The following is a 10,918-nucleotide window of genomic DNA, read 5'->3' on the forward strand; positions in this document are numbered from 1 at the left end:
AAAAGTGACAGACCAAACACATCTCATCAAAAAAAAATTATGCAGATGAACGCCAAAAAATGAAAATGGTGATATTGATATTCAGAAGATACGTTAATGAGAAAATCTAAGCAGATTTATTCACTAAAGCACTTTCAACTACAACATTCAAGAAATTGGTGCACAACATTAGAATCTACTAAATCTTAAATTGGAAATAATAGATCAAAATAAAAGTGTGTTTATCATTATCTGCACACATACAAATATAACCCTCTTCAATGCTGTTTCTATAGTTGGAAAAAAATAAATAAAATAAAATTGTTGTTTGTACAAGGTGGCTTAATTTCTAGGGGATGCTGGCATGAAAGCTGTTGTTGTCTAGATGAATGTTTCAAAAAATAAGATTACCATCTGATCATGCTGATGGCTGCATATAGCTCCTTGTCAATTACATAAGTGGGCAGAATGGTTGGGTTATTTGATCTAAAATAGCTTGCTTTGGGGTGTAAGGCCATTAAAATAAAGTCGTGAATTTTTTTTTTTTCCATCTCACACATAGGGTCCAAAATGCACAGAAATTCATCTTTTTACAACATAATCCAAGACACATATCTTTTTAGTGATTTTTAGTTTTAGTAATTTTTAGTGTATTTTTAAAGACCATTTAACAAATGTAATAATTTATTTATAACTTTTCAGTTGCAATCTTAATTATATTTTAGTAAATTAATGAACAACAATTAATTTAATCATTATATAAATGTAAATTCATACTATATATATAACATGTGAGAAAAGAATATATATATAATTTTAGTTAAGTGTACCAAATATAAATATATATATATATATATATATATATATATATATATATATAACACAATTCAATCAAAATGGCCTTTTAGTAAATTTTAATATTTTTTATGTCCACCTAGCACAAGTAGTGATTTATTTATAAAATCTACATTGTTACTTTTAATAACAATTATAATAATAATATTTATAATAAATAATAATATATTTAAACATTAAATAAATTAAAATTCGTATCTTATATTATAAGAAGAGAAAATAAAAATTAAAAATCATTTCACACAAGTTAGAAGTGTCATTCTTAACAAATATATATTATAATAATAAACAAAAATTGATGATATATTTGACCTCCAAAAAAAAAAAAAAACATGTTTAGGAAAATAGGTTGTATATTTTTTTTTTCAAAAAAAATAGTGGTAGATAAACAATTCTTAAAAATAAATATATTTATTCTTACAATAATTATATATAATTATTGTTGTTAGATAACATTTAATATGATGTGACCTTCGTGGTATGTTGGCTTGTTAAAATCTCACATTGAATTCAAGGTTTGAGGATATATATATATATATATTACGTTGCTATAAATATTAGCTATTAGCACAAGCTAGCACTAGAGAGGTGTCGATCATAGAGGTTGAGTCAGAAGCAAGAGTGGTAGAGTCAAAAGCTTAGTTCGCAGGAGGAAGTTTCGCTCCCAAGGTCCGCACACAAATTTGCGATTTGAGAATAAATTCGTGAAAACTTAGTGAATTCAATTTCTAGGATTTGCAAATTTGACTTTAGAGTTCGCACTTCCGCAACGAATTCACTCAAAACAAACTAAAACACCTGCATTACACACGTCCTTGCCACAACATACCCATTATGACTACTTTCCAGTTATATGTCAAGGCCATATGTGGTTGAGCTTTGCTGCTGGAATATATAATAGGGTTAAGTGCAAAAAACCCCCCTGAACTATGGGGAAATCTGCAACTAACCCCCTGAACTACCAAAAATGCAAAAAACTCCCTAAACTATACAAAAAAGTTGCAGATCACCCCATCCGGTGACCGGCCGTCCAAAAATGAGTGAGTGATTCACACGCGACAGACAAACCAAGTTTTTTGGACAATAATACCTTCCATATATGAAAATACCAAATTATCCTATAACCACCACCACCGTCGTCTACGACCACCACCGTCGTCTACGACCACCACCATAACCACCACCATCGTCCGCAACCACTAACATAACCACCACGAAACCCTCCTGAACTCATGCCAAAACACACCATTAAACCAAATCAAACCCACCACCATCACTACCACCTCCATCGGCATCTCAACAGCACACCACCAAACCCAATCGAACCAGTACACAAACCCACAGCCACCACCCCAATCCCGCCACCACCATCACCCGTCATCACCAACCACAGCCCAATCTTCTCTCCATCAAACCCATCACACACTGTGAAACCAAACCCCCATTAACCCACTGCCATCACCCCCTTCAAACACAATCTCTGGTTCTCCCCCGGGAACGAAGGCGGCATGGAACTGCTACTCGGTGGCGTCGGATTCCGATCTGATAGGGGAGCACCAGTATGGGCGGCGATGGATCCGTATGCGAGCAACAAAGCTTTCAATTGCAGCAACGGCGATCTGTTCAAATGGAAGCACTTGTGGAGAATGATTGCGGAGTAATTTGGGGTCGATGAAAACGAGAAGTGGGTGACCGTCCCGATCGGAACAGGGAGGTCGGCGGATGAGGCAAAGCTCGGCCGCTGTGCAGCTAAGCCGCAACCAGCCCATCGCCGCGAGTCAACCATGGCCGAACCAGCCCATCGCCGTTCAACCCACCTTGCTTGCTGGTCCTCTCCACCATCCGAGCTTGTCCCAGCCGCCACCGCAAGAGACGGTGGCGGGGCAAGCGCAGGAGATGACGGCAGCGAGATCCCAGCGGGGATGAGGATGATTTGGGTTTTGACGCGTCAACTCCGCATCGTCACCATAATCGCCGACTTACCTCCTCTTCCGTCACCATAATCGCCACCGCCGCCACCATCTTTTTCCTTCATTTTCTTCACGATTCAATCTCCAGCCTGATGCTTTTCTCTCTCTTCAATCTCCAATCTTATATATATATATATAAACACATATATATAAATTCAGTTTAAAACCAGAAATATATATATATAAACACATATATATTTATATAAACAGTAGTGACTAATCATAAGGGCAATTCAGACTTTTTATTTTTTCGGTTAAGTCAGTCACCGGAATGGACTGAAATGCAACAAATTCATAGTTCAGGGGGTTTTTTGTAGTTCAGGGGGGTTAGTTGCAATTTGCCAATAGTACATGGGGTTTTTTGCACTTAACCCTATATAATACTACCATATACAGTAATATATATGTCTAAAAAAAATAGAATTAAAGACCCAAAGTGAATATAACAATGACTATTAAAGAATATAAATAAAAAACCCACCATGGAGAAAATCGATTTATTTGGTATTATGGTTATTTGATAAAATATAGCTGGCATTGCGACATTTTGCAACCAAATATGATTATTCAAGAGTTATTATACAAAAAATATACTTTAAGCACAAAATGTTTGTGAGTGCTATTGTTTTGGCTTGCAGATTTAGGAAAGGAAAGAAAATGGAAATGAAAATGAAAGGAAATGTTATTATTCTCATATTCTCTTTCATCTTTAAATAAGATTAGAAATTAAAATATATTGTCTCTATTTTCTTTCTTTGTTACTTCCTATTTCCACCAAGAGAAGAATTTTCTAAAGATAATTTTCTTATTACACCAACAAACAGACCCATAATCATGTCTTTTGTTGCACAAATTGGATGACTATTAACTGTTTTTTGCAGATGCCTCGAAGACCTTTTACATACAGTTTTTTCTTCATATTGCATTAAGTATGGAATTTGCAATATGTTATTCTGCTCCTTTTACATAGTGGTGATTACATCAACAAAATCAACAAAACCAATATATCACCAGGGACGATCCAAAAACTCTTGAGGCTAATATTTTATAAATATACATATCAAAATGACCGAAATAGCATGGTTGGGGAAGGGGACACTACGTTAGAGATGAATATATATATTATGTTATTCCCTTTCAAAAACATATTTGGCACGTTGATTAAATCAGAAACTAACTGAGAAATGTTACGATCGGAAAGAGAATGCAGATTATAGCACAACCCTGTCACCCATTTGTCCTTCCAAATATTAATGGATTTACCATTGCCCAACACCCATTTGCAACCTTTAGACGAACAGGTTTGGTTTTACTAGTTGTAGTGGTTCATTCTTCTCTCTTAAGCAAACCAACGGTTGAGATGGGTTAAAATCTAATGGCTGAGGTGAAGTCTTATTTGGATATGGGCTAATGGATTGTCAATTCTTTGGGCCTCATTAATGACATGGTGAGTTGGGTCAAACTTGTACTCAAATGGGTTTATATTTTAGATGTGAAATGGTATTATGAATGGGCTTTTGTGGTAAATAGTTTGTTCCCTACAAACAGGCCCCGACATGGTCTATTGATCTTGTATTATAGAGCCAGTGATGCTGAGTTTAGAATGCAACATATTTTGGAGGCTCTGTATGGATGAATATTTCCAATTGTAAAGAGTACTTATTGTATGTTAGCAAATAAATATTATAAATCTTGACCGTTCAATAAATCTGATCTAACGACTGATCTAAAAGGAGAACCCTAGCTTTCTACTCCTCGTCTCTCTTCCAAGCGCCTCCCTCTGTCTTTCATTTCCAAACACACTCCCTCTCTTCAAATCGTCATTCGTCCATACGGAGCCTCCAAAATTCCAAATCCTGTATCGTCGTCCTCGACATCATACTGCCGACGTCGTGCCGCTGTCCCGCCGTAGTCTGCTGTCCGTCCTCGCCATCGTCCGTAATCGACGTCGGCCGTCGTCCTCTGTCCTCGCCATCGACGTCGTCCGCCGTCCTCTGTCCTCGCCATCGACGTTGTCTGCTTTCCCGCCGTCCTCGTCATCGTCTGTGCCGCTGTCCCTCCGTCGTCGTCTGTGCCGCTGTCCCTCCGTCGTCGTCTGCTGTCCCATCGGTAGGTATGGCATCACTTGGAGAGTGTGAGTTTATTTTTTGGTTATTTAGAAATCCATTTTTTATTTTTATTTGTTCTATGTATAATACGCTCCCTGCATCTTTCTTGTCACTCACTATGAATCTATGTTATTGTTTTGCCTTGCATATTTATACATGGATAAATTTATATATACACACAATTTGTTATTTTTGTAACTACCCTTTCTGTATCTTTGTTGTATTGTCACTCTCTATGAATTCAATATCTGTTATTGTTGTTTTGCCTTGCATATTGAAATAGAAATTTATATATGCACTATTAATTGACTGAGCATTTTTTTTTTTTCCTTTCACACATACATTTTAGACAGTATAGAAATGGTGAAAAAGAGAGACAAAGACAACAAATGAAGCCACAATAAAAGTTGTCCACCAAAATCTGAAGTGTGGAATCATTTCACAAAAGTTCCGTGGGGAGCCTTCTGATGAGGCTAATTGCAATTATTGTGGGAGGTTTATATAGTTCATTTCTATCCAAATAGCAAGAAAAATAAGAAAATGATCTCAGGACACACTGATTTAATTAGTAGAGAATGTAAAAAGTAGTAGTAGAAGTATTGGACATAGTGTGAGGAGGATTGATACGACTAATGAAGGATTTTAAACCCATGCCTATTCATTTTTACCAGCTCTGTGATTGAGTAAAGCCGACCCAATCCATTGTCATTTTGTGAGATGATAGCTGTCATTTTAACTTTTACACCTAGCCATCAGAAAAGTAAACAATGTTTTTAATGAACCATCAATACAATTTAATACTTAGAGAGAGAGTGAGCAATCTTATCACTCCTGTCTCTCTCTTCCTCACACTTTCTTCTGGCCACCGACCTTCTCTTATTCTTCCATCAGATCTTCACTCTTTTCTCCTCCACCTCTTGATTCTTCACATGTTTAAGACACATCTCCATCTTTGTTGTAACAGGATACATCTGTCCATCAACTGATTTTGAAGACAACACTCTCATTCTCAAGTCTCTTTCGACCGAAATTATATATCAGATCTAAGAATCTAGGCATGCCTCCTCAATCATCAGGTACCTAACTCTTCTAATTATTCTTCTAACTATTAAATCTTTGCCGATATATTGTTTTATTCATGTTTTCCATACGTTTTTTTTTTTGGTGCGCTTTACTGGATTTTGGTGCTTTTCTAAAATTTGGGAAGTTGTTTCAAATTCTGTAATTTTAATTTAACACCCCAGGTGGACTTATTTTGTTGCTGAAATGTGTGTGAGTACTAATGTTTTGGCTTGCAGATTTAGGAAAGGATTAGTAAATGAAAGGAATGGATAACATTTTCGTACTCATGTTTTTAACAAGATTAGAAATCAAAATATGCTGTCTCTATTTTCTTTCTCATACTCATGTTTAAACAAGATTAGAAATCAAAATATGTTGGCTCTATTTTCTTTCTTTGTTACTTTGTATTTCCACAGTACTTAAATAAGAGAGTAGTTCTTCTTATGGAAGCACTTCTCTTATTACAACATCAAATAGTCCCTTAATCACGGCTTTTGTTTTACAAGATTAATTGTTTATTGCAGATACCTCGAGCAACTTTTACATATAGTTTTTTCTTCATATTGTATCGAAGTATAGACTTTGCCATTTGGCTCCAACAATTTTCTCCTTTTGCATATTGGTGATCATATATGGGATCCCATGTATTTTTTAAGGATTTTCTATGTAAATATTTGATCTCTATGGTTTACTTGCCTCTGATGATTTGTGTGACATCTCTATTCTCTTTTCAAACTCTACTGTTGCTTCATGTTTTTACAAGTTTAAAAAAAACATAATTGTACACTAATATTAAAATTTTAAGCTTCAATCAGAAAATATGATTTCATCTGACTAAAATTGAGATAAAGTATTTTTATATACTTTGTTTCTCAAGTTTATTTATTTATTTATTTATAGTTTTATGAAATATTTAATTTATTTGCATTAATACAATTAAAGGAAAACTTCTAAGGCCTGAGAGAAAATTTAGTGTTATGTAATTATAATATTTTTTTGAAGCCACCTTGTTAAATATATAAATTTAATAGTAATCTATAATGTTAGTCTGATGTATCAGTTTATATACTGCGGTGAGGATATATTTTCTCCTATGTCAGACAGTCAAGTCTTTTGTTAGTATCTGACAGAATAATTTGTGACTGATAGGGTACAAAAAGGGTTGAGGGTTTGTGAGGGAAAGCTCTATGTAACCAGTTTATAATCTCTAGTGGATGGATAGATTGTCTTTCCAAGTTAATGCCAGAAAAAAAGGATTTCAGTCTAGTTTAGTCACTCGCTCCACAGCCTCCACTACACTTCAGTAGGATAGAATGGGCCAAAAAAGAGGCCCTGAATAGTAAAAGAAAAATAAATTAAACAAAAAATAGTAAAAAAATATACTTTATAAAATATAAAATAAAATAAATGTCTTTTTACTTTATATTTAAATATTATCCTAAGTTCTTTTTTTGTTACTGTTTAAAGCATATTAAATATTAAAGTAGCTTTTATAATACCAAATGTGAGAGTAAGTGGTGTTTGGCATACATGACTGATGCACAGCATATTCTTATGTTTCTCCAAATAGAACCTCTCTTAATGACATTGGCCATTACATCACCCACTAAAATTTCACCTATTCTAATAAAATTGCGACACTACCCCTCAGGGGAGGAGCTAATTAAGTCCCAGAGGGGGCATGTGCCTATCCTTGCTCTAACCTACTACACATAGGTATATATTTTTGCTATATACATATATTTATATGGTAATTTTAATTATTGCACCTCCTAAAATTTTCAAATTCCTCTAATTTCCTCTAAAAATATTTTTTTACATATATCCTGTTCTTCAAGTACACCATGCAATTTTTTTCTTTTCTAAGTTTGTTTCCTTCTTCAAAATTTTTCTTTTTTTTACTTAGGCTTCGTTTGGTTAAGATAGAATCAACGGGAAAAGAAAGGAAATAGGAATTTAATAACTTTTTTATAGTTTGGTTAGATAGAAAAGAAAAGTTCTAGAAAATTAGGATTCTTGTAATCCTTTTTTTTCTCCTAAATGTTTCCTTCGGGGAAGTTTTATTTTTTCATGAAAGCATGTCTTTTTATTTAGTGTTCCTATTTTACCCAACAACTTCATTGATATTATTTTACCCAATAACTTCATTTATATTTGGAAATAATAACAATTTTTTTATTAGGTTTCAAAGAATTGGAGTCCACTAACAACTTTATCATTGATAAATTTTTAATTAACTTCCAATCCTAGTTATATTTCATCATATATGAATAATAGTAATTCAAAATGTCTTAATTAATTGAAAACTTTATCATTTTTTTAACATATTTTATTACTAATTTTTATTTTATAAAATAAGAGTAATTTAGGTATTCAAATTATAATATGATATTTTCCTACAATTTTCTTGAAGAAATTTTCATCCTAACCAAATACATACTAGAAAATCAATTTTTCTTTTCATTCACTTTTCTTTTCATTTTCCATTTCTTTTCCGTGCTATTTCCATCTAACCAAACGGAGCCTTATGTATAATTATGTATTGTTCCATTTTTTTTCACTTCTTTCTTTTTATCGATGACATTTGAGTTGTATTTAATTAAAATATTATTAATCAATATTTTGATTCTTATATTTGTAAGTATATTTTTTTTTACAATACTTATTTAGCATATTATTTTGCAACTATTTTTTTCTTGTTTGCCTTTTGATTTTAAAAAATTATATTTGTTGATTTAATTTTTTTCAATAAGTGCATTTTGCCCCCTTTGAAATAAATTCTTGGCTCCGCCCTTGATTACCCTCATCACTCTTTGCTGCCAAGATTTTAAAGAAGTTTCTTCCCTTAAATTTTAGAAAAGCACCAGAAATCCAATTGCATTAATAAATTACCACATATAGAACATATTACAGCTACATCTGTACATGAATATAACCAACTCTAATTCCTCACATTTTGTGAGGTAAATAGACTCTAATGCTCCCTTTGCTGAGCTCATTTTACTAAAAGAAAAGTTACCTATGGGTCAGAAACACTAGATAATAACAAAATCATATATAGTGAGTAGATTTAAGATCACTAAGTTAGCATATGATCAGAACACGGTCAATATTATAATGGTTTCTAGGATTTTTGGACCCTCTTAATTCAATGGTGATGTCTACTTGTCTGTTTGACCTTTCCTCCGATAGAAGCACTTATCTAATTACATCATCACTTATACCCTTAATCACTTCTTCTATTGCACAAGCTGAATGAATATTAATTATTTTTTGCAGATGCCATGAGCACCTTTTACATATAGTTTTTCTTCATATTGCATTTAGTATGGACTTGCAATTTGGCTCTAATCAATTTGCTGGGATCCCAAGTTTTTTTGTTTTTTTTTTTGATGATTTCCCGTGTAAATATTTGATATGATTTGTGACATTGTGGTGGTTGGACTTAATTGTCATTTGTTGCATCAAATATCACCAACAATTCCTGCTTCTCTATTGTCTCTTCAAGCTCTACTGCTGCTTCATGTTTTATCAAGTTGTCTCGTGGTTCATTATAAAAACCATAATTGTACACTAATATTTACATCAACAACCAAGCCTTTTCCCCCTTTGTCTGTTTTTTCTATGTGATGAGTCATGTTTTTATTTTGTATTTCTTAGGATGACATTGCTGCAACTGCATAATCTCAAAAGAGCAATTGATGACATGGAAGAAGTGAATGCTGAAGATCCTGTGCTTCCAACTATCTTCTAAGTGTCTCCCCGCGGGGTACTTCCGGATCAATGGTCGCACTGCCGTGCTTCCATCCGTGAACTTGTTTTAAGTAAGACAGTGCATGGAATTCATTTTCACTAGCTATGACAAAACTTGTTACACCTAGCAAATACTCCACTTCGGTCTCCAGATGAATCCTACTAGTTTTGTCATAGCTAGTGAAAATGACTTATTTAAAATAAGTTCGCGATGGAAGCACGGCAGTGCGACCATTGATCCGAGAGTACCCCATGGGCTGCAGGAGACACTTAGAAGATGGTTGCAAGTGAATAGTGAAGATCAACTTGCAGAGCTCAGGATTAATCTGCAGAGAGAAGTGGACACTTTGCTACCTGTATCTAGTTTTATTATAGCTAATCAAGATAATTTTTTCGCTTTCCTAAGCAAAATAGTTAAGACTTAAACTACCAAATCCCTGTTATGATAAACTCGTACTCACGGACATCAAAGTCTAAAAATCACTTGTACTTTGTGCGCATTATGATAAACTCAGTACTCGTACATCAAAGTCTTTGTATGTTGTCTGACTTTATTGTTAATATAAATTGTTAGTTTGTTTTTATTGTATTCTATTACATCATAAAACAGGTTATATATGTTGAATTATATGGCTCAAAATTAATTTGCACAAAGCTTACAAGAGAAGGAAGTATATTTGATTAGATCAAATATTAGTTACAGAAGTGTAATGATGAAGCTTGCACAAAGCTTATAAGAGAAGAATGTATATTTGATTGAATTAAATATTGGCTACAGAAGTGTAATGGTGAAGCTTTCAAATTAGCTTCCAAATGAAGCTTTGAAATTCTAGGGCAACAAGAATTATTCTAGGGTAGCAAGTGTCATTTGGCTTCCAAAGGAAGCTTTGTAATATATTTGGACATCAAGTATTTATATGACTATATATAGCCATTGTATCTCATGATTCAAATAATCAAATCACAAGAGGGAGAAAAACAGAGCTCTTAAGTGAGCTAATTTAGAGAGAAGAAAATATGGTATATCTCCCTCCGTCTTAAGTGTCGCTTATGGGGACTACTGATTTTTAAGGGGACATGTGAGATATGCATTGTATGTCTGAAAAATTATTAACTTGTCATTTTAAAATTTGAATATTCAAGTTTGAAATTTTAAACTCAAAGCACATATATGGAAAGAGATTCTTGATT

General features: G+C 33.6%; 1 long non-coding RNA gene across 2 annotated transcripts; it reads left to right on the forward strand.

Moving 5' to 3' along the window:
• The first annotated feature begins 4,510 nt into the window (after nt 1-4,510).
• On the forward strand, nt 4,511-10,311 carry LOC132303826 (uncharacterized). Of its 2 annotated transcripts, none has more exons than XR_009481352.1 (3): nt 4,511-4,917; nt 5,877-5,988; nt 9,635-10,311. It is a non-coding gene; the product is annotated as an uncharacterized LOC132303826 (long non-coding RNA). The 2 variants fall into 2 exon arrangements; XR_009481351.1 differs by having other exon boundaries at nt 4,518-4,913.
• The last annotated feature ends 607 nt before the right edge of the window (nt 10,312-10,918 follow it).

Source organism: Cornus florida, unplaced genomic scaffold (assembly GCF_030987335.1).
Source record: "Cornus florida cultivar Cherokee Brave unplaced genomic scaffold, ASM3098733v1 CherokeeBrave_3.0.0_Hap2_Chr04, whole genome shotgun sequence".
Lineage (NCBI taxonomy): Eukaryota > Viridiplantae > Streptophyta > Magnoliopsida > Cornales > Cornaceae > Cornus > Cornus florida.